General features: G+C 37.2%; 1 protein-coding gene across 2 annotated transcripts in view; it reads left to right on the top strand.

The window, feature by feature from the left end:
* Positions 1–469: 469 nt before the first annotated feature.
* The window catches only part of syn3 (synapsin III), a 165,744-nt gene continuing 141,327 nt past the window's right edge, over positions 470–24,886 (top strand). Inside the window, exon 1 of one of the 2 annotated variants that reach the window (XM_015352967.2) lies at positions 470–726. The gene's annotated coding sequence lies outside the window, so the exon portion shown is untranslated. The remainder of the gene's footprint in view (positions 727–24,886) is intronic. The other variant, XM_015352966.2, reaches the window with a different exon arrangement.

Below are 24,886 nucleotides of genomic sequence, written 5' to 3'. Positions count from 1 at the left end.
CAAGACGTGCATGGTAAAGAACTAGTTTTGTCCGCTTTTCTGATAATTGACTGGACGATGCAAAAGTAATAGAAGTACGAAATTAAAACGTCTATGAAACAGCCATAGGTATTTATATTAATAGTAACAACGTACAAAAACACACGTTGTATTTGTTTAGATTAATATTATTAAGATGCAGGTTAAAGGAAAAAATAAAAAATCATCAACGTAATATAATATAATGGAATGACATACGTTTTTCTTCTAACACTATGACCATGAAGTGAGATGAAAGAAATGCCTTATAATACGCATCTAAACCTAATAAATTACCGCAAAGAAATATCAAATTATTTTATACATCTCTTCACATAACTTTATTAATGTCACCTTTTGAGCCAGCAACTGTACTCCTGTAAGTAATAAAACCCATCTTCTTATAGCTATGTGTGTAGCTGCGTATGTGACATTTGAGAGTTCGAAGCAGCTGTTCTGTTAAAATATTTATGTTCTATTGGAAAGCAGCTCATGAGTAAAAGGAGGGACCCTTTTTAATTTCAGTAACGATTCGGCCAATGAAATTTAAAGAGAACTGCGGAATGAAGGCAATACACAGGCTCCCATCATGCTTTGTTGGGTACCCAAGCGGAGAAGAATAAAGCCGTTGCCGTGTGCTTGTTCACCAATATTAGGGAGTTGCACTTGCGTTTTAAGACTCACTGGAGCAACGGGTTCTTGGAACAGGTAATACAATTTAATAATGGTACCTACGCGACGACAAGAAATAAAGCGTGAAAAGGCAGCATGTTCAAAATTGCGTTGCTTGCTCTTGGAAGCACTTCTGCGCCTTTCTTTTCATGATGCGAATATGTCAATGAAATTAACAAAAGCCAAGGAAGTTATTACTCAGTGATGGACAATTGCCCAGAATGAAAACTGACAGTTAAGGAATATGCATGTGCGTATAATATAATATCACTGCGGTGACTGGAAAATTCGGGTAACACAGATGATGTGCGTTAAGAACATGGTTCAAGCTTTGTGAAGAGGGAAATCCTTGTGATTGGAGCTAAGAAAATTGCTTAACCTGCTATAAACATACTTTTATTTTCTATTTTATGCTTAATTGTAACAACCATTAAGTAGTCTAAATTGCATATTTAAGTGTCTGGTTTAATTCAAATATCTATGTATGTTGGCAGATGTTAATAAATGAACGGGTTTAATGCGTTGCAACGATCCGATAATTGGGGAATATGATGGAATCTGTGTGATGGGTGGACAGTTCGGTGCACTTGTTGAAATTCCAAAGGTTTGTCTCTTTTACAGGTGGACCCATTTAGAGGGTAATTTGTGAGTGAAACTCACTGATCGGTTACTTAGCAAAATGCTGTTCGCCAGAAACGTCATCTTCTATGAGACAGTGTAACAGCCACTTTCTACCAGCTTCAAAGCAAATGATAAATTCATGATGCACCGAGGCTGGAGTTTTCACTGCTCTTTGGCAGAAATCCAGGGTCCACCCATCTCTCATGCTAAGCTGGGCTAAATGGGAGCATACGGGAAAGCTACTGAAGAAGAAAGGAGATCCTCACTTTTAGACAGACCTTGTTTCTGCTTTATTCTCCTGTGCCTTTCTCTGTCTACCAAATACACCGCTTAACAAAACAATAGAAAACAACTCCGTCAATGATTAAAATAGATGAAATTCTTTATAGGGGCAGGCATTGGGAGGGTTTTTTGTTTTCCATTTTTTTTTGTTTAGTCTTTTGTCTGTTCTGTATTTCATTTATAATGGTCTTTATGTTGATGTAAAGGGTGCTGGTTCTTTCAGATTATTTTATAATATTATCCCAAAGGAGTCAAAGTAAATAAGATTGTCAGAGTAAATGAGTGTAGAACGTGTTAGGAAAAAGTCAGCCTTAACCATTTTCATGTGGGTTTACACAAATATTTCTGAGCTACCAAAGAATTTGAAATGTTATACAACATGAAACGTCTTTTTAATTGTCATATTACCCACCTCACACATTGATTTCAGATACTGGTCTGTAGTAAAAAAGAAAAAATGTAAGGTGAAAACAGAATTGAAAATATATATATATATATTTGATAAAGTATGTTTGTATACTTGTTGAAAGCCATTCTTCCAAATATTTAAGAGATACAAGTGAAAAACAATTTTAGTGATGAATGAAGGATGATGTCAATACATTGAATAATGAAACTGATGAATGTGTTTCTTCAATATTTGTTATTGTTCTGTGGAGATATACAGTGATATTGATATGAACTGTCATACTGGTTGAGGTAGTTTTGCTTTAGCAGTTACATGTACACCAGATAAGTACAGCACCCTTTTTTTCTTTAGAACAATCAGAATCTACCATTTCTTACCGTAGTTAATGTTAGATCGCTACGGTTAGGAGATCAGTGACTTAAACAGTTATTATGTAATACCTCTGTTCAAAAACAACTTACAAGTATTAACAAGGTTGTCTTTAAATACATGTATTGTAAGGATTAAATAGTTATGTAAACAAACAAAACATAAGGTACAACAACTTCTGTAGCTCTTCATTTTTGAGAAATAATTCAAATATAAATTGTAACAGATCTCTCCTTACCTAATACAATTAACAATGATGATTACCTTGTTTTAGTTTTGAAGTGGTGTATACTGTAGGTAAACTCAGTCTTATTATGTGGCTGTTTCATCCATTTCAGCTTCTAAAAGCTTCAGGTTCTTTTAAACCAAATGATACAGGTATAATATTTGACGTTTCTGTTATTTTTCTGAAAACTAAATTCCATTAAATGTATTCCTATTTTCTTTCTTCAGCGCATATGGAAGTCCAAGATTGATCAATCTGCTAAACAACACTAAATGCATGAGTTGCTGTACCTTTCTATAGATTAATATCATTCAGGGAATTTTGTAAATACAAAAATATGTGCTAATTAAAATTCTAGATTAAATTTACATTATATTAATTGGCAAATATGGTTTTACAGCCATGAGTACAGTATTCTTCACAATTCTGTACAGGAAAAACATATGCCAGGTGGTCACCTCCCCTCTCCCCAGATATCTTAAAGCTAGATTACTGTACTTGCTAGAGAACTAACCAGCTACAGTACTGTATATTATTTTTATCAATATTAAACAATATTATCCTGAACAAGACATTATTTGACCACAACAACTAGTAGGAAACCTATGATGCTGTCCAAGGAAATGCTTTGTGCTTAAAAAGGCGTCACTATTTTCTGTTTTTTATATGCATCATGCCTTCATTGTTCTCTATTTACTATTGAGGCGCTGTTTCTTATTTTACACTCATTGAGGCAATAGGTCTTTTTTTTTCTTTGAAAATTCTGTGGCTTCCACTCCCTTTATTATTCTCGTCAACCTCAGCAAGAGACAAAGGCACGTAATATTTGTCTGTAACCAGAGACAAATTCAGCTGAGAGGAAATTTTGTGTTTTTTTTCTACACTGATTACTGACATACTGTACTGTAGCTCTCAAGGATCCAAAAACCTAATGTGTGAGATTTTATGTCAGAAATCGCCTACTATTTGTTTTGATGGTTTCTTTTATCCTACTGTAGTTCAACATTCTTTAATTAACAGAATCATGAGTCTCTACAAAAGTTTAAAATTCTCATTTTGTTCATTTATTCATTTATTTTGTAATCAACCTAAGCTTGATGCAAATGCATGATCTGATTTTCATCTTTGTCATAATAAGAGATCACAATCTCATTAAGCAAATAACACACAAACAATTGTACTTTTTCATGCCTATATGGAGCACATTGTTTAAACATTCACTGTCTATGCTGGAAAAAGTATGTGAATCTTTAACCAATGTGCAAGACAGGTCAGCAGCTACAGGAAATGTTTGGTTGAGGTCATTGTTGCTGAAGGAGGTTCCACCAGTTATTAACTTTAAGGGCTCACATACTTTCTCAGCACAGACAATGAATGTTTAAACTATGCGTTCAATATAGAGTAGAAAAAGAGGAACAATCCTCTGTGTGTTATTAGTTTAATCAGATTGTATTTATATATTATTATGCTTTAGATTAAGACCAGATCACACTTTACAAGCAATTAATGCAGGAATACAGATGGTTCCATGGGGTTCACATTTTTTTTTCTCACAGCTGTAATTCTTAAAATATACTAATAAATTAAATGTAGGAGATATGTATTCCTTCAGATACACAATTCAGTTACAGAAAATATTTATTGGATTATGACCTCTGCTGTAGAACTTTCTATTATTTCACTGGTAAGGCTGTAGCAGCATTACACTGTGACCGTGTCTATGATCTTGCTTGCTGTGGTTGTTCTTATCATAAAGTAACTTTTTGCAACATCCTGAAGGTTAATAGACTGGTAATACAACTGTCTGTGGTACCTGAAGAAGGCTCCACGGCCGAAACATTGTGTTTTCTTTCTTTTTTTCAACGTGGAATAAACCTATTACTTGTTCCTTTGTAGCCTACGCATGCTGACGCAGCTACCCACCTGAAATACTACTGTACATTATACGGCTAGCAGCCATATCACCCTGCAACTCACAACTGGCAGCCCACTGAAACTAAGCAGGTGTGAGCCTGGTCAGTACCTGGATGAGAGACCTCCTGGGAAAAACTAAGGTTGCTGCTGGAAGAGGTGTTAGTGGGGCCAGCAGGGGGCGCTCACCCTGCGGTCCATGTGGGTCCTAATGCCCCAGTATAGTGACGGGGACACTATACTGTAAACAGCTGCCGTCCTTTGGATAAGACGTAAATCCGAGGGTGTTTCTCGTAAAGAATAGGGGTGTAACCCCGGCGTCCTGGCCAAATTTCCCATTGGCCCTTGCCTATCATGGCCTCTTAATAATCCCCAGTAATGGCTTCATTACTCTGCTCTCCTGATAACTCACCACTGATAACTGATGTGTGGTGAGCGTTCTGGTGCACTATGGCTGCCGTCACAGTGAAGTGTTTATAAATCATTATATTATTGTGCATACCAGTTTTTTTAACTGCATTTTTCAACACTATCGCCGTACGTATTTGCTTGGGAATGGAAGATGTAGCATGGGAATGTTACACTGCTGTAATGTGGAGATTTGTTTGCACCAGAAACATACAGTATTATGCACTGGTGAAGGTGTCTCTGCAAACTACACGAAGCAGGGTTTTGGCAGAAGCATGGGGCACTCAGGAGTGGTGCTGTGAAAATAAAACGCAGTCACTTTAGGAGATTGCAGAGGCAGTGCATCGTGTCCAACCAGATGACTCATATGTAATATTTTTTTGTGATTACCCAGTCAGTCATGGAGGTTGAAGTCTACAGTCTGCAGCACATTAAAAAAGAATGAAGGCTGGAGTTCTGGATGTGCAATAAGCAACGTTTTAACAAACCTGATTGTCATAGACGCAATATCCTGTGACATGAGGCGCAGGTTATATTTCAGAGTGACTCAAAAGAGCTCTTCTTCAAGGATTGTTTGTTTGGTGAAACACTTTATGATCCCTATATGCTGTGCATTCATTAGTGAATACCTTTTCATAATAGTGGTCTGTGGTGGCGTATTGTAGTTCTAATGCAATGGCTATATAATATATGGTAGAGATAGTGCTGGACAATATAACTTATACCATTTCATACTTACAGTAATAAGGTTCTATAAAATATATTGGACTATAATTTTCTGTATTATAGTTTAATTCTATAATGTTATTGGTCTTCAATATATTGTAGCTGTAATTCAATAATGATTAGTCTATTATGTGTTTTAGTTTAACTTAGTCATAGTGGTCTTATATTTGCTGTGTATTGCAGAGCAATACAACTATCACAAGCTATTTAGTGTGAGTAACATTTTTTACCCCTGTATAACTTTGTACCCTTTGTTTGAATCTTTTGAAAAAAATAACAATGGTGTTTAAATCAGAGATATTATAATGTAAGATGTTGGTCATTTTTTGACGGAATGGTCGACCTGGAATTTGTTTCTTACTAGAGATCTTCAAGCCCTTCAAGAAAAGAAGTGCAATGGAAATATTATAAGGCAGTAATGCAGATATTGATGCTAGTGTAAAAAAGTGTGTACTTTTGTTTTGCAAATGGCACATACGGAAGCTTCCTCCTATGGTTGAAAGTGCAAAGAATGAGAGTAACCCTCTGCAAAGTGTATCATTAAAAAAAGCTTTTAAATGCTATTATTTTGTTTCCTAGTACATTTTACAGTTGTCATGTGATTCAGTATACATTGCATGCATTTTCTTGTTTTGTTATTAAAGCTATACATTTAATTAGCAACATTTTACAAAATATATCATTCCCAGTGTTTTACCCAGTACCTCTATTCTCATATTGTAGCCTTCTTCAAGTTTGAAGTTTTCCAGTTTGACTTCAATGAGGAAAAATAACATGATACAGAGACTTTAGTTTTCTGTGCATTTTAAATGTTTGCACCAGTGTGTTGAACATTGTGGATCTAAAGGACTGAATTCTTAGAAGATTGCAGAATTCATAGGATATTGATAAAAAAATAATGTTTTTTTAAATCACAGCCTTTTCCAAAATATTGATATATACAGTATTATAGTTCATGCATATGAAACACTACATGCTATCATCAGTAGATAGGAGATGCAGGTATATTTTGCTGTCATTAGATCACATTGTTAAAACTGTATTGAGTATTCTAAGTGTACTTGTACACAGAGCAGTAATTAAATTTCTCACAAAAGAGGGGAAAAGAAGCATTGTGTGGGTGTTTTTTTTTGCTGGGTATTGGATAGGTTTCTTTAGTGTTTCAAAGCAAGCAACAAAACAGCCCCAAATTGTGGAGGAACAAGTAACCCAGTAAAATCTTTGCGAAAACTGACCAGATCATTAATGCAAATGTACAAATTTGCATTAGGAACATTGTTGGGGATATAGAGAAACCACTGAATCCATAAAAAAACATCAATTTCCAACTGGAGAAACAGGAATATGAGCAACCTATTCACACAAATGGCAAGAATAAACAGCTGATATTTTAAAATTAAATACTGTACTTAATAAAATACTTTGTAGTTTGATTGGAATGTCCTGTTGGTAATATATAGAATATGACAGGTCAAAACAATTTCTTATCCATTTTATTTGCTGAAGTTTAAGGCAAGGTTGCTGTTGCAGTGAATGTTTTGTTTCTTTAAGAAACCATTGTTTACTGCCCTCTATGGCATGCTGTAAGCAATTAAAAAGAAATAAGGACAAAAACAGGAACCTTGTTCCCATTTATCATGTTGTATGTATCATCTACATACAGTATTTTAACAAAGTTTCAAGCCTTTGCAGCACTGCAGATATCCTGAAATTGAGAAAAAGTATGTTGTGTGAATGCATTTGTTTTTGTTTATGTACAAATACAAATATAAAACATTGCAATTCAAAAATCCTTTTAAAAGACTAAATTTCTTTCACAGCTCATTTGTATATTTATGTGCTTTTAAGTTTGGTATTATCATTTTCTAGCATGATATACAGTATATGTTTTAACCAGATTTACAAAAGTCCGTAAAAGTTACAGTTATTGATCTGTATTCTAACCAGTCATAACAAGTATTTTATCTTCATAACTCTAAAAAATAAGTTTACTCAAAAATGATAGTAAATTTATATTCAGTAATTATTATTACATTGGTTTTGATTTTCAACCTTTAATTCATGGTAATCCTTGAATATAATGTGCCAAAATTGCATACAAAAGTAAAATGTTAAAAGACAGGACTGTGATCTTAGAGAGGTTATAATCTATTGCTGTGTAATTCTTTCATAACCCATGTGTCTGTATAAGAAATTTAGGCAAAACAGGTCAGGATGGAAATAATGCTGGTCAAATATTTTTTATTTAATGTATGTGAAGAAAGTGTCTCTGCATACTGCCAAGTTTTACAGTCTCTTATTGTTGCAAGTAAGAGACAGTGAAGAAAATCCTAGTTGCTAGGCAACACATTTGTTAGCTACAAACTACATATTATCATTAAGTACCTACTGTATATTGACAAGGTTTTCTATAACTATTGTGAAAATTGTTTGAGCCAATTGTACAGTATATTCTGATTTTTGTAAGACCAACTTGGGTGTGTTGGAAACGAAAATATTGTCAGTTAAGAAAGCAATAAAATTAAAATGATTAGATTTATTTTAAATAAGCCATTTATTAAAATGCAAAACTTGACAGAAATTTGAGCATACAGTGCATCATTTATTATCTAGATGCTACTCTTAAGGGTCATTTATATCGTATAGATGATAAGTCATCTGTATGAAGCTGATCCTCATTCTAACATAGGGTTTACGTTTTTGCTATTTTGTCATTAATTCTTCTTCATAAAATTTCATGTCACCAAAATAATTCAAAATATTCTTATTGATTCGCAGTTTTCCAGTTAGTCCCGTTAAGCAGCAGTGGACAGTTGCAAGTGAAATTTCCCATGTGATTTTAAATTGATTTCTTGACGAGATATGTTTACTGTATGGCATAAATACAATGTATTGAACATATAGAAGCACTTTTGAAGGATTGTCTTGGATATTATTTTTTGTCCTTTATCTGGGCTTTTTACTTAAAAATGAATTGAATGTACAGAATCATCTTGTATGTTCTCAGCAATTCTATGTGCATAACACATTTGCAATTATAATACCAAGATCTTACCTAATTTACCTTACCTAATAAAACTTACACCGCGTTTTTTGAACTCTTCAGAAATCACCTCATTCCCATAGCCCTCATTTCAACATTGAGTTGTAAATTCTCAAGATTAAAGGATTTACTCCAAAATGTTTTATCACCAATTAGAATCCTTGAAGACCATTATGTAATTTATATACTGTAGCTTCACACCTCAACAAAGCCTGATGCAGAATGCTGACCCTTGTGACTTCATAGCACAGCTGTGTTCAGAGTTTAGAGCAGTATGCGCACAACCCACCTACTACAATATACTGTATAAAGGTCAACTACAGGCAGTGCTTCATTTCTATACCTATAGTGAAAATGATTTTTTGTACTTTTTTCTTGATGCATCCTTGATTAATGTGTCTGTAGAAATATTTAGCCTGTTGTAATTAAAAAATATTCAGAAATTGCTTATTAGTTTGTGTAATGTGCTATAGACCCATAAAAACCAGAGTTTGAATCACACTTCTTGAATTAATGAATGCTTTAAACATGATTGATGAAATCTGTGTAGTGGTAGATCAAATAATCTCTGTTAATGGCGAATATAAAAAGAAATAGAATATGAATATTACTTACAACCTTCCAGTTCTAGTTATAGAAATACAGAATTAGGTACTGGATATAGATGAAAATGCTTGGAATTAAAACTTATGTTTTTCTTTAGATACATAGCAGTGTACTGAATTTCCCTAGGAGTTAAGGCTGGATTAAATGTTGGTAACAACAACTTGAAGGTTGTTTTTTTTTATCTCCAGGGCCTTACAGAATTCTTTCTCACATAAATCATTATCTTTTGTTCTATTTCAGTATTTGGACTTTTTTGGAGATTTGTAAAGTGCCAGACATTTCAAGTAAACATTTCACTGTTTAAATGTTAACATTTAATATGCATATTTTATGTAAAATTAATTAACTGATTGTCATCTTTTCTGTTTAAGATATGACTATGTTTCTTGTAAAATCAGTATATTTGGAGGGAATTCATCTCTCTGTTTTAAGATGTATTTGTAGAGTTTGTCATTGTTAGTTAAATCTGTAGATGATCTCTACTACAGTGACAAATCTAAATCCATTCACTTAAAGCAACACAAATGCTCCTGTGGCTCTCAGCAGCTTTGCTTTGAAAGTTATCATTATAACATTTGCTTGGAATATAAGGGAAGGAAAAATAATGTATTTCTGTAACTGAATTATTCAACTCTGTTATTCAGAAACACTTAGCTATATTGTTAAGAATCTCTTGGATCTTGATTTAAAACTCTTAAGAAGCCACTTGATAATAAACTGAAAAGTTTTTTCATGACAATGACATACTTTACGGTCAACAGCGAAACAAGGACCAAAACACAAATATTTCTGTTGTAAATACTGGTCCAAAAGATGGCTGTATAAGGTATCAAATATTTCAGTTGATATTTATACGTGGTGTGAATACGTCTGCTAACACAAAGTTTTCTCTAACTATTCACTCTAACTTTATTATTTCAGTAGTTTGACAAAGGCCAAATCTCAATTCATGATGGAGATGAAACATTTTAAAATGTAATTATTTTATTTGTGGTAAGTTCTCTGAGGGAAGAACAGTCTGTCAACAAGGGCAAGGCTGACAGGCCTCACCTTCTCTTCAGAACGTGTGAGAGGGGGAGGGAGTGAGAAAGAAGTGAAAAGGGGGTGCTCAGCAGGGAAAGTATGAATGCATAGGAGAGTGGATATGGTGAGATTAGGATTTGCAGCAGCAGCCTGCTCATGAAGTCAAGGCTGACAGGACCACTTAGAAATAGTAAAGTAAGCCCATAACGGTGATGCAAAATTCTTCAATGGTGGAGTCTGTGATGCCTGAATTCTGAGTATATATTCAAGCCTTGGAGGTTTGACGGTTTAAGAAAAGAATACAATTGCATAAATGGTCGAAGATGATATTGCACTGGCTCAGGAGAAGCGTGAATGTTGAGATCGGCTTGGTATCCTGACACAGAAAGTGGTGCAGGAACTGGTAGATTGGTACCACATTGTAATGCTTGTTGGTGATTATTATTATTATTATTATTATTATTATTATTATTATTTGTATGAGCTTACCATGCAGACGTTATATAGTTATATTGTCACAGTAAGGTGCCTCAGCCAGTTGCGGCTGGCATCATCTAAATCAGTGAAGTTGCCAGGGCACCTGAAGCGAGGGCAGTAGTATAGAATGTGGTCATCAGTCTGCTCCTTGCTGTCGCTGCATTCGCAAATTGGGTCATCAGTGAGACCCCAGTTGTATAGGGTGGCCCAGAAACGGCCATGTCCGGTTCTTAGTTGGTTCAGCTTGACCCAGGCTTGTCTGGGTAGGTCATTTCCAGTGGGTTTCTTAGATACTTTGTCGATAAACTGTTTCAGTCTGTGGTTGTTATTATTCCACGCATCTTGACACTTTTTGTTAGCCCAGTTGGTGCGATTGTCGTTGTTTGCTTCTTTCATGAGGCGCCTCATTGTGTTAGAAGGTGAGTGCTGGTTTTCTAGTTGGAAGATTGTGGTGTTCTGGTTGCAGAAGGCATCATGCAGCAGGTGGTTGGGGTCATCCGAGGCTTTCAGTGCAAGGTTGATGCAACTTGCTTCTCTGTGAATATTTGATGGAGAGATGCCGCTGAGAATCGGTAGCAGTTCAGTGGGCGTAGGTTTAATGCACCCGGTGATAATACGCATACTGTTGTTCACGGCTGTGTCTACCTTCTTCGTGTGGCTGCTGTTGTCTTCGCACTTGACATTGATTGTTATGTTAGCAAGGCGATTGGTGAGGTGTAAAATGCTGCTCACTGTCTTGGTGATGCTAAGTTTTAACCTCCAGTCTTTGAAGTAGCAGTTCAGCTTGTTCAGGTCAGTCGATAGTGTAGTTTCTATTGCTTTGATGTCTGTGGAGCAATGCATAATAGCGATGTCGTCTGCGTATATGTACTTTTTAGCAGTTGTACATGGCAGGTCAGCTGTGTAGATGTTAAACAGCATTGGCGCCAGCACCGAGCCTTGCGGGACACCATTCTTTAGGTAAAAATTAACCCGGAGGTGTTGTTGCCCAGTGTTAAGGTAAATGATCTATTTGAGATTAGTTCTTGGATCTCAAATAGAGGACCATTTTCTTGTTTGGGATGATACGAAGCAGTTTGAGTATGAGTCCTTTATGCCAGACCATGTCATAAGCTGCTGTTAAGTCCACAAGAACAGCACCCGCTTTCTTTTTTTCTTGGAAGCATTGTTCGATATCATCGACCAGACAGCAGACCTGGTTGGTTGTTGATCTGTTTGGCCTGAAACCTGCTTGTTCATTTGAGAGCTGTGGGTCTACAATAGAGCTTATTCTGTTGTTTATGATGTTTATCAGCAAGGTGGTGCAGAGGAGGCTGATTGGCCAGTAGCTTTTTGGGTCCTCAAGTGGTTTGTTTGGTTTAAGAATAGCGATTACTAAGATCTAGGTTCTCCAGATCTTAAGCATTTTGTTTAGTAATAGGCAGTTGTTGAAAAATGCTAGTAGCCATTCTAGGGCAGGTACAAAGAGGTGGATAAGCTGTTCAGAATGCAGGTGGTCAGGTCCTGGAGCTTTCCCTGCCTTGAGGGTGGAAATTGCTGTAATCAGTTCAGGATAGGTGAAGCCGCTGTGACTGTTATCATCTGCTGAGCTGGCTCGCCAGCTGTCATGAATCTCTTGTTTAACTTTCCTGGCAAACTGCTTGTCTGTGTGGGTTGGTTTGCCACTGTTAACAAGCACCTTTGCGACGTCTTTGGCTTTGACGTGGTTTGGATTTGTGGTTTATGGCTTTGGCCAGTCAGTCGGTTGATGGTTTGCCAGGCTCTTATACTGGAGTGCTTCATGTCTATTTCAGAGACCATCGGAACCAAGAGTGGACCATGTTGTTCCACTCTTGTTTCCTTATGTTGTCTAGGTATTCTATTAGAGTCGAGCCGATGGATTGCGCTCTTTCTGTAGTGGTTGCTGACTCAAGTTCAGAGGCTAAGTTCGTACATTCTTCGTCCCAGCCGGGAATGTAGGTCTTTCGGAAACCTCTTGGGATATGATTGTTAGATGTGGAGATAATCATATTGCAGAACCTTGAGTATGAGTCATTAATGTCAGTTGAGTTTGGATCTGGAAGTTTAAGCGGAAAGGAGCTTGTTTGCTTGGTGAATTCAGTTCAGTTTGCTTTTCGGAAGTTTCAGCGAGCGGATGGACGACTTGGAGTTGGTGTCACAAGTGCAGGATGGAATGTGACTACCGGTCTGTGCTGCGAGTTCGGGAATATGCTCAGCACTGAGCGTTGTGGTGAGGGCATGTGGTTGTTTGTTGGGCTGAAAAACACCAAGTCCGGGTTTGTTCCACTTTGCCACCTGGCAGAGAAGAACGTGTTGGCTTGTTTATTATCGAACAGCAGAGTTAAACCTTGAATGGATGCCCAGTCAGCTAGGGCCTTGCCTTCCGGTGTGTTCTTTTGATAGCCCCAGTTGGTGTGTTGACAATTGAAGTCACCAGCATAGATGACAGGATGTGGGTAGCTTGGAAGATTGGAGAACTGGGTACTAGGTGGTTTGTAGATGTTGACAATAGTAAAGCCTTCTATTTCAATAGCAATCCACTGTGTTGTATCTTCGTCCGGTGATTGGGCTACATGCTTTGCATTTCTATCAAGTTTTACTAGGGTAGCCACTCCATGGTACGCATGATGAATGGCACCTATGAGGTGGTAGCCATATATCTTGATATTGCTGTCGTCTTTGGTGTGAGTCTCTTGAAGAAGGATCACTTGAGCGTTGTTCTCTTGAGCCAGGTGGTTTATGACCATGCATTTGGCTCTAGTTAGGCCTTCCACATTGATTTGCAGGATACACGGACCTGTAGGTTCTTGAATAACCCTTAGGTTATTTTCTTCTTGCGGAGTACAATTCATTACTGGTAACCATAACATGGGTCAAGAAGAGCTTCTTCCTCGTAGTGTCCCCTGGGCAACTTCTCTGACGGCAAAAAGCGCTTCAAATTGAACTTACCATGTTGGTGATCAGACTGACTCAGAAAAGTGAAGGTAGTAATAAAGCACTCATAATTGCATAATTTCTGCAATTTCCCTCACGGGATCAATAAAGTATCTATAAGTCTAAAAGTGAAATTGCGCTTGAAATATTGCATATAAGGAACATAACTGGTCTATGTTGGAATGACTGAATAAGTGAACACAAATTTAAGGCAGACCCCTTCCAAAAAAGAAAATTGCTACTAAACAAAGGAAGGAGAGAAGTCAAAGAAAGGTGTGATACTGTACAGTATATCTGAGCCTCTCTGGGCATCGGATTTTGACAAGTTCCCCAAACCAAAAAGTATGAGTGGGAAACAATCAAGACCATTGATCAAAGCTCTTACAAGTGAATGAGATTCAATAATGCTTAGTTCAAATCTAGGTCCGACCGACTCAGTTTTGGGATACAATTACAGCGCTACCCAGGCCCCAAAGAGTTTCTCATCCTAAACCTGACTTAGGTCCCCAAATCCACGCTGAGCAGTACAGTATTTCTGTGTAGTAGAGTAGAAATTGTGAGATTATTTGACCTCCTCCAAAACTTTTGATTTTAAATATATTATGTATTTTATATAATTTAATGATTAACCTTGGAGAAAACAAGCAAAACGTTTGCAGTGTGATTAGTATTTATGTCAGTAAATGAAGTATAAATTGGATAATCTAATTACAGGCTAAATAAGAGCACAAACATAAAGTAGAAAAGTAAATACTTTTAGTGATAATGGAGGGAGATGAAGAGCATTACAATAAAATGTGAGAGGGATGATTATTTGAAATAAATAATACATTAAAGCAAACTTTGCATTCAAAACATTTAAGCAGCAGCAATGTGCACAAATCGCATTGCTTGATAACTTTTTTTTGCCACCAAAACGTCTAAAATAAAATAAATATGCTAAGAATGAAGAGTGATTATATAATAAAGTATATTTTCAGAAACAAAAGTTTAATAATGCTTCAAGATGGGAATGTAGGTCCTGTCCTGTCCTGGTAAAGAAGAGGTACTTGATTCTTTTGGCTTTAATTCCAACTAAATTGTTATGTAACCATTACTAAAATGTTAGTATGGTTAAAAATATGGAAATTATGTTGTTGGGGAGTGATCTTTCCAAAAAAATTCTTTGTAACATGTTTGCCATTATTATTTAGCAAAATGCAACATACAATAAGTGATTTAGTCTGTTGTATATTGCATATGGATATTATAAGCCTGGGAGAGTCAGAATATTCTAATATTCCAATGTTCTAAATTAGATTTACTATTTCAAGACTTAATAAATATAAGATACTATTTTTTAAATAGAGTAAAATAATAATTAAACTGGGAAGGGAGTAAAATTGATCCTAAAGATTTCTACAGCTAATTTTAGTGACTTTTTCTGGAATAATTTTAACTTGGCTAGTCACCAATCAGCTGATGTTGGACACAGACATTTCTGCAGGTGTTATTTTGACATGGAAAGTGAACATGTTGATAGTGCAGCAAGAGGAGAAGTGCAGCTGGCCTGGGAAATTGGCAGTGTATGTGTTAATTATATAGGAGCTGATGAGCAAACCACCAGTGAGTAGGAGGATTTATCAGTTACTCAAGACAGGATGGCAGTTGCAGAGTAAAGGGCTGGAATGGAAGACAAACAAGTGTAATTTTGGCTCCTGATTAATTACTACTGTTTCATTTTGTTGGAGGCTAGAGCTAGGATTCTAAAATACACATTCTGTCAGAATAGGACTATAAAAAAGGGAACAAATCTAGCAAAAGGTGTTGCAGTAGGCTTATTGTAGATATTTGGGATGTTTTGAAATGGTCAGTTCAGAGCTATTGATAAAACATGTTATCTTACAATTTAACAGGTTTTGAAAAGTTTACAGCAAACTGTTACTGCTAACCAAAGATTATTTCTAAAAACATGTATACATATAGGGCAGGTCCGTGGTATAGTGGTTACCATTGCTGCCTCGTTGCACTGAAGCCCTGTGTTCAGTTCCAGATCTGGGGTCCCACAGTCCAAAGATATATAGATGTGGCCATCAAGAATGTGTGAGGTGTCAGTTGTTATACCACAGTAGGTGCTACAGTATCACAGACAGCACCATGTCATGAAGTTTTTATTTTTTCAAATAATTTGATGCAGGACCACTACTCTGTGAAAATGCCTGATGGTGCAGTGATTCCTTAAAAGCATCGAGGCTGCGTGTGGTTGTCAGACAAATCAGTACAGTAGTACTGTAAATGTTTATGTAAATGTATGCATTCTATACTAGCAACAATTTCATTACATATAATTGTTTTCCCTTGCTAATGTTTTTTTTTAAATTGCAAATGGAGGAATAAATCCAAGAAGTGTGGGGAGGAGTGTTAGGAATAGACTGTGAAGGCAAGGAAATGGATATCCACTCCTGGTAATTATTTTGTCAAATTTCAGGTCTCTTAAATAGAATTTGAATGAAATAACGGCAAGAGTCAAGTATGTTGAAGGCTTCAGGCAAAGTAATCTTATTCTTAGGAATTAATCTTTATCTTATGAATCATGGACATCTAATGATTAATCTAAACCTCTGTCAGGACAACAGCAATGTAATGGACATACTGATATCAGAGCAGATGAAGACAAAACAGCATTGCAGAAATCAGTAGGGGCCTGTGCATCTGTGGCCATGATATTTGGGCTATGTATTTGTGTTGGAGCAGGTCTATACTAAGCACTGCAAGATACTTACTATCATTCACTCTATTTTATTTACTTTGCAAGTTTAGAACAATAACTAATATTTTAGTTTATGTGCCTGGACTCAACATCAAGGAGGCTGCTGAATAGATTACTACCGTTTTGTGATGCACTTTCACAATCAGCTGACCAGCTGTTTTTTGTGCTTGGAGATTTTCATGCTCTTACCCTTTCAGTGTATCTTCTTACCCTGCAGCAATAGTGACCTGCCCTACACGTCACGTATTTTGGATCAGTGTAATGGAAATATTGAAGATGCATACAATGCTGTGTGCAGACTACCGAATTAGAAATCAGAGCATAATATTATTCATCTCCTCCCTACATACAGGTAGCTTGTGAAGCCTGTTCTTAAATCTGCACAGATATGGACAGAGGAGAGTAATGATAAGCTTATGGAGGTGTTTTGCTACCACAGACTGGCAGGTGTGTTTTGACTCGTGCATGGCTTACATAGAGTTCTGTGAAATAACTGTCATTACTTGTAAAAATATCTGCCAATATCAAACCTTGGCAGAGGATTTAAAAATGTGTTTGAATGCCAAAAAAGTCACTTTTTAAAAGGGGTAGACCACTGTAGTTAAGGAGAAAGGCAAGGATTTTAAGTAAAAAATGAGGAAGGCTAAAAAGAATTTTAAGTACAGTAGTACTTTTAAAGACAAAGCTGAGAATAGGTTCTGTGTAGGCAATCCTAATCGAGCGTGGAAAGAGTTTAATGTAATGATGAGCAGAGGTTGAAAAACACAGAATGGGAATTGTGCTGTCAGCTTATCCTTTGTGAATGATCTTACATTATTTTTGTTGAAGGTTTGACACTATTGATTTTAGAGAGAAATGTAATGAGATAATTGAGGGGATTCCCAGTTCATCGACACAGCTGGTTTGAGACAGAAGTTGTTAAGTGTCTCTCCTAGATTAAGCCACACGAGGCACGTGGCTCAGATGGTTTGTGGGGAAGGGGCTGAAGATTGGCTAATTGACTTAGGGGAGTCCTAACTCAGTTGTTTCAGGCACTACTTGATTCTTGTATTGCATCAAATATGTGAAAAGTTTCAACTACGTTACGCCTGTGACGTAAAATCCAAAAGCCAAAGCACTCAGTGACTTCAAACCGGTGGCACTCACCCCCCTATCAGCTAAGTGCTCGGAGAGGGCTAATTGTAAAACATCTTACTCTCTCAACTGCAGATCATCTGGACCCCTTGCAATTTGATTATAAAGAACATGTAAAGATACAGTTTTGGCTTAAGTGAATTTAGTAGCTAGGCATATCCACATATTTTATTTATTGATTTTAGTTCAGCATTTAATAAACTCTAGACCTATATACTATTGGTGTGGCTGTTGGGTTTGGATGTTAATGGGAGGTTTTTAAAATGGATTAACATTTTTCTAGCAGATCACCCCCTGCGGGTTCTTAGAAATTAATACACTTTCAAATTAAAATGTTGTAAATACTGGTGTTCCCCAGGGTTGTATTTTGTTACCTTTACTATTTTCCATCTATATGAATGAAATGAAAATCTATTAAAGTACACAGATGATATTGCCCAAGTAGGATTGTTTACTGGAGATGACAGAGAAGAGGTGGAGAATTGCCTTGAACAGATAAGCAAACTGGAAAGGTGCTGTCAGGCAACTTTGTTTCATATTAGTTTTGGTAAAACCAAAGAACTGGCTACTTGTGATAGTAATGTCAGATTTTCAATGATTTTATGTCAATAATGTCAATGATTTTATTAATCAGCCTGCGGAGATTGTTCTGTTTTTCAAATACCTAGGAACAGTAATAGATGAAAATTAAACTTTGTAGAGAATACTGTAATATCACCCCGAGTGCAGCGTCTTTTAGGGATGGAGCCCTTGTTGAGAAAGTGATGTGTTGCCAAGGCAACACAGCTGAGAAGAGTGAGTGCTAACGAGCCTTATGAGGTTGACGTGTTAATGTTTATGCCAGAATATGAGGTGAAGCAGAGGGACCCTCCCCCTGGCAATACGGGATAATGGGGGAGAGAGTAGGGTCTGTCTGGCTGCTAATGTCCGGTGGGGAGTACGAAGTGGAGACAGAGTGATGATGCCTCCGATGCTGTACAGTATGTTAGAGAAGCCCAGTGGTGGCTTCTCTAGCACTGGCAGCTGCATATGTGAAATGGCAGTGGTGTCTGGGGACAGGAGAAAGTGAAACCACCAGCTGCATGTGCACAGCCTCAGACACAAGAGTGAGATATTAGAGAGGTCGTGTAGATTTACTATGGAAGTGTGAGTCTCAAAACTGAATGATATGCTAAGGAGACTGGGTGTTGTCTCAAGTCTCAACACGAGAGTGAGGGCTGCAGACTGGCTTATGTGAGAGTGTTCATGTCTTCGCGTAAGAACAAGGCACTTGCGGGGTGTGTGACAGCGAGGGAGCAGGAGGCTCCAGGATGAGAGCAAGGGATTAGAAGCCTCCAAGTGTGTGTCATCTGGGAGCAGGGGACTCCATGTGTGGTGGCTACAAGCAGGGAGGCTCCTTACGAAGGAGTGACAATGTTGTTAAGTTCAGGAAGGCAAGCAAGGGGCTCAGCGAGGGATTTCAGTTATGATCCCAAAAGGGATCATAGTAGTATAGTGGCATGTGTGAGTTAGTTTCTTGGCCTTAGAGTCCATGAGCCAAGGACCCAGAGGTCCCTGAGTATATGTGCCACATGTCCTGACACCCCATAGTAATGGACATGCTTGTTCGTGCCCACAGTGGCGGCCACAACACCTGTATTATCATATATTTTTGTTTAGGAAGCTTAAAGGTTTTTGGAGTGAGCCAAAACATTTTAGACAGGGTTTATAGAATGTTTTAGAAAGTGTCCTTACTATATTGAATGGTATGGTAACCTGAGTATTAAGAGTAGAGGGAAATTGGCCAGAATGATTAATAATACTAGTGAAATAATTGATCAACTGCAGAAACAGCTTAAACAGCTGTATTATATTGCAGTTCCCAAGAATGCTCAGATTATTGTTGATGATGCCTCCCACCCTCTTCCTTCCCATTTCCAACTGCTTCTTTCAGGGAGGTGGTTTACTATGCCTGTGGACAAGATGAACATGTACAGGAAATCCTATGTTCCTTGTGCTGTTGGTATATTAAAAAGTTAAATGACTGTTTCCTGTGTGGAGCTAAGGGATAATTTATAATGGCAGTGTAATATACAGTAATAAGAGTGAGATGTTTGTATAAGTACTGTTGCTAATGTGCTAATGACTAATGTACGTACATTTATTTTATGCTGACTTTTATTTCTTGTTGTTTTGTGTGCTGATGCCAAAGTCAAAATTTTCTCCTCTTCCAAAGGACAATACATAAAATTATATCTTATCCTAAATACTTTACATTGTTGAAACATGAGGTTGCCACTCTACTACCACAGCTCCAAATAAGATACTGTATGTCACGATACTGAATAACACTAATAGAATTATCATTTTTGAATTATATTCAAAATTATTATTCATTTCATATAAATAGTAATTAGAAAACTTTTTAGCTTTTGATCATTAAAAATATATTGTACATTGTGGCTCTAAAAACATATCATATTTCTTAAAGCAAATGTACAGTACATGTAAAAAATAAGCCAAATTTAAATAGGTTTTGAGTAGTGAAGAATGACTTGGTTGCTTACTGTAAGTTGCATTATAGCTGATACAAGTCTGCACTATATAAAGGTTTTTGCTTTAATCACATACATTTGAATCCAGAACTAACACAAGATGCATCATTGTAACCTATTTTGAATGTACTGGCTGGTATTCTGATTTATACTGTAATGTTATATGCAGGGATTTCACATAAATACCCACTGAGCAGTAATTCTCACACTATGAACACTATGTACAATGCTGTTACACTGTTTTCTAGCCTGTGCATAAAGGTGCATAAATAAAAATATACAGTTTCTAAAATTGAAATTAGGTAATATATATTATTACAGCTTTAGATGACTAGGAAGTGTCTAGTGTAAATAAAGTGTAGGACACCTGGCAGAGTAAACACTTCCAGCTTCAAAGCAAAGGGAATATTTGCTGAGATGTGGGGGATCCCTTGATCAAAAACTGTTGAAAAGCTTACCTTGGTGTACCTAGTTAATTACATTGTAGGTTAATGATTGTCAATGAGTAGTATGAGAGGAGAGAAAGGAGTAAACCACAATAGAGGAGTCAGAAGGGGAGATCCCCTACTTCATGATCATCCAAACAAAACCTTACAGGAGCTAAGTATTTGAACTGTGCTACAGAAAGATTGCTATTCTCTATTTTAGGAAACTTGGGTTTCCTGGGTAAAAGATATCTCAGTTAGAGACATCTTTCCTGCTTGTACTGTAGGTGTGTTTTCAGAATAGGGAGATAGGCTCCCATTTATTTTGTGGTATCTGTGTTTGCAAAGAGAGAGATTTAACTGCAGGTAGTATTGCATTTATTAAGAAGGCAACCTATTTCTTATTTTGTCCCCTGTCTGCATTATTTAATAGTTCAATACTTAGTAGCAGTCTGGAGTTTTCTGGGTGATTAGGATGTTAGGCCTCTGATATGCCTTGTTTTACATACAGTAAATATAGAAACTTGTGTGTTGCATGTTTTGTTTTGTGTAGTGTAGTGTTTGTATTGCCCTTGTTAATAAACATTTGTTTAACCTAATGTTCCTCGATTATTACTCTTTTTACCAAAGCTGTGCCAGAGAATAAAGAATTCTAATTTTTTTTATACCGACCGCTTGGGTATATTCTGGGGGCTATGAATACTTGTTTTACTTATTGACTAAAACGGTTGGCCATTTCCTGATATACACAATTTTTGTAATCCTCCATTTGTAGCAAAATTATTTAAAAAAAATTGTAAACCCAAAACACAATTAAACATCAGTGGTTTGAAAGAAAACAAAAACAGGGGAGCATCAATAAGGGGATATCCAGTCCACACACATTGTATCTGTAATTTTAATGGTTTATTTTACAAAAGATAAATATGAGATATTACAGATTCTGTTTTCCTAATATTATAATTGGGTCATAAAGGACACAAGTACAGGTCAAACAGTATGTAGTGGGGAATGAACTCATTTGCTTACTAATGTCCAGAGTCTTCATTCTAACATTATACTGATGGAAAAAAGAAACACAACACCTCCTCCTCCACACTCTGGCCATCCCATCTGTGTGGAACAGGCTGAAGAGTGATTCATCTATGAAGCAGACCTGATGCCACTGTTGACGAGTCCATCGCAGCCTCTGTCTGGCCCAAGCCAGTCGGGTACGACGTCTAGGAGGTGTGTGCAGAGGGCCTCTGAAAGGTCGCCTTCCTCTAAGACCAGCAGCATGGAGCCTCACTGATGTGGGCATTGTGTCTGCCGGCAGTTTCAGGAGCAGTGCGAGTGGCAGATCTGAAACTATCTGTCAGATGGACCAGTCTGATATGTCGGTCCTGCTCACTCGAGGGCGACTAGATCTTTGGTCATCTGTCTTCCCAGTCTGCTGAAACCTTCTCTGCAATTGGGACACAGTGGGGCAGCTTGCTACATAGTGTCTGGCATCGCTGGCACATGACATGTCTGTCTGCAGCATGACAATGGCCCTCTCCCTTGCTTTTGGGTACATTGGAGGCATTATGGAATGCACAGAAAACTGACTAAGTGTGTCCTTTGTCTTGCAGTGACCTAAGCTTTGAATTAGGGCCTTTTTACAGATGATCTGATCAGGCATTGTTCCACCCAGACCTTGTTGGGTAAAAGTGCACCTAACGAGCTTCCGTGTGATTGGCAAGTTGCAATACCTCACTGCACAATCTGTATTGCTTGTCAGAGGGCTTAAAAGAAATTGACAAATTTTTGTCTCATTCAATAGCTTCTCATACAACTATAGTATTCTCATTCCAGAAAATGTTGCGTTTCTTTTTTCCATCAGTATATAAACTAATAATTTAAAACAGAACAAATACATTACAATGTCTCCCTCCCTGTCTGTGTGTCTCATGGAGAGCAAATTGGGGTATGCGAAAAGACAAATTCCTAATACAAGAAATCGTATATGGCCAATAAAGTAATCTTATCTTATCTCAGTCATGGACATTACTGAATGTCCCCCACTCTCCTACACATTCAGTTGTCCAATCAGAGTGACACATTGGCAGTGCAGGGGTAGAATTCTAGCCTGCAGTGCAGGAGGCCTGGGTTTGATTTCTGGCCAATGTACAACTTTCTTTAACAAATTTCCCCTTGGGGATAATAAAGACTCTAATAATAAAATGCATTTAATAAGTAATGTGTATCTATATAATCTTGACCATTTTAATAATTGTGTATATCACAGAATAATGAACATTAAATTCATATTCATAATACATGGAATAATAACTAAATTATAAATAAATTGAATCACCATTTAAATAAAAAATTTACTTGATTTGAATAACTGAAAATAATTTACCAGAATTTAATTTAATTTGACACAATAGCCAGTAGCCATATCACTCTGCAGCTCACAACTGACAACCCACTAAAGCTAAGCAGGTGTAAGCCTGGTCAGTACCTGGTTGCTGGTGGAAGAGGTGTTAGTAGGGGCTAGCAGGGGGCACTCACCCTGCAGTCCATGTTGGTCCTAATGCCCCAGTATAGTGACAGGGACACTATACTGTAAACAGGTGCCATCTTTCGGGTAAGATGTAAAACTGAGGTCCTGACTCTTTGTGGTCATTAAAAATTCCAAGGCATTTCTTGAAAAGAGTAGGGGCGTAACCCCGGCGTCCTGCCCAAATTTCCCATTGGCCCTTACCAATCATGGCCTCCTAATAATCCCCATCTCTGAATTGACTCTCCTCCTTCCTAATAGCTGATATGTGGATAGCATTCTGGTGCACTATGGCTGTCGTCACATCATCCAGGTGGTGGTGGTGGTGGTGGAGGGGAGTCCCCATTACCTGTAAAGAACTTTGAGTGGAGTGTCCAGAAAAGCGCTATATAAGTATAAGCAATTATTATTATTATTATTATTATCATCATCATCTCATTCATAGTCATTTGTAATAAATAAAACATACAGGTTGTCAGTATAAAAAGTGTGTTAATGTTGATAAACCTCTAAAGTGGAGAGCTAGCCAAGTTAGTATCCTGATCTTAGAGGGAAAAAAAAGAAGGTACAAAAGACATCTTATAAATGCTTTTATTTGAATTTGGTACCCTGTACCATCTTCCTGATGGGAGTATTATGAATTGAGAATGGAGTTGGTGTGTGGAATCAGCTGTGATGTTCCTTGCTATTATGGGAACTTTATTATGATATAAATCACTGAGCTGGGGTTGCTGTTGTGTATTTGTTTCTGCCATTTTCACAATCCTGGGAGCATATAACATTCACATTCAAATCACAAAGATGTTGTTAAAGAATATGAATTGGCTGGACCTGGAGACTCTAGCTCACTATAAAAACAGTTCCTGGGGCAGTTAGAGGTTGTCTTTTCACAGACCCTCACGGTTAAGAAGAACAGGATTAGAGAGAGAGAGGATAGGCAAGTATGTTTTCCCAAAAAGTTTAAAAAACCAAGGGAATGATAGTTTTTTTTTTAGTTCGGTGCACAGTTGAGTTTTAATTGAGCTTTTGTTGGTAGTTTGTGTAACGGCCATGGTGGTTAGCACTGGGTCTTGAAGGTGATGACAGTCCAGTGGGAAGGTGGTGATATCTCTCGGCTAGACTTCTCAAGGAAGGTCTTGCAGAATGAGTTAGGGTTCGGACGTGAATTGTTTGATTACGTTACCTAAAAGACTTGGGTTTGACATTAAGTTTGCAAGGTTATTGGAAGAATTCTGGGTTAAAGTATAAGCGAAAAAGAATGAGAGTTTAATTAGAAAATTTGAATGGCAGAAAGTGACAGATCTATCTAACAGAGTTGTGGTTATCCAGATGTTTAATGGGATTGTGATGAAGGTAGACATCATGACTTGGTTGTCTAAGTTTTGGTTGGTCAAAGGGGATCCTATAAAAGTCCTGGATGATGACGGCATCTGAAAATCCCCGTTTTGCTACATGAGGACAGAACTGGGTACACATCCCTTCACTGATTGTTTTGGGTGAGAATAGAGGTTTCATATTCTACGCAGCCCAAACTGTGCAGGTGATGTGAAATTGTAAAAGTGAAATGTAAAGTTCCGTACGGCTTTCAGTTATCTCCAGTCCTTTTTGTTTGTTGTATTGAACCACTAGCACAAGCATTAAGATTGGATAATAGGATTAAAGGCATAATAATCACTGGGAGTGGAGGGCTAGAAGTAAAAACATGGACGATGTAAACGTTTTATGTACAGACTATGAGGAGATTAAAAAAGCGCTGGAAATAACAAATCTGTTATGCAAAGCATCAGGGCCTAAA

Source organism: Lepisosteus oculatus, chromosome 7 (assembly GCF_040954835.1).
Source record: "Lepisosteus oculatus isolate fLepOcu1 chromosome 7, fLepOcu1.hap2, whole genome shotgun sequence".
Classification (NCBI taxonomy): domain Eukaryota; kingdom Metazoa; phylum Chordata; class Actinopteri; order Semionotiformes; family Lepisosteidae; genus Lepisosteus; species Lepisosteus oculatus.
This window is presented reverse-complemented; position numbering and strand designations above follow the sequence as displayed.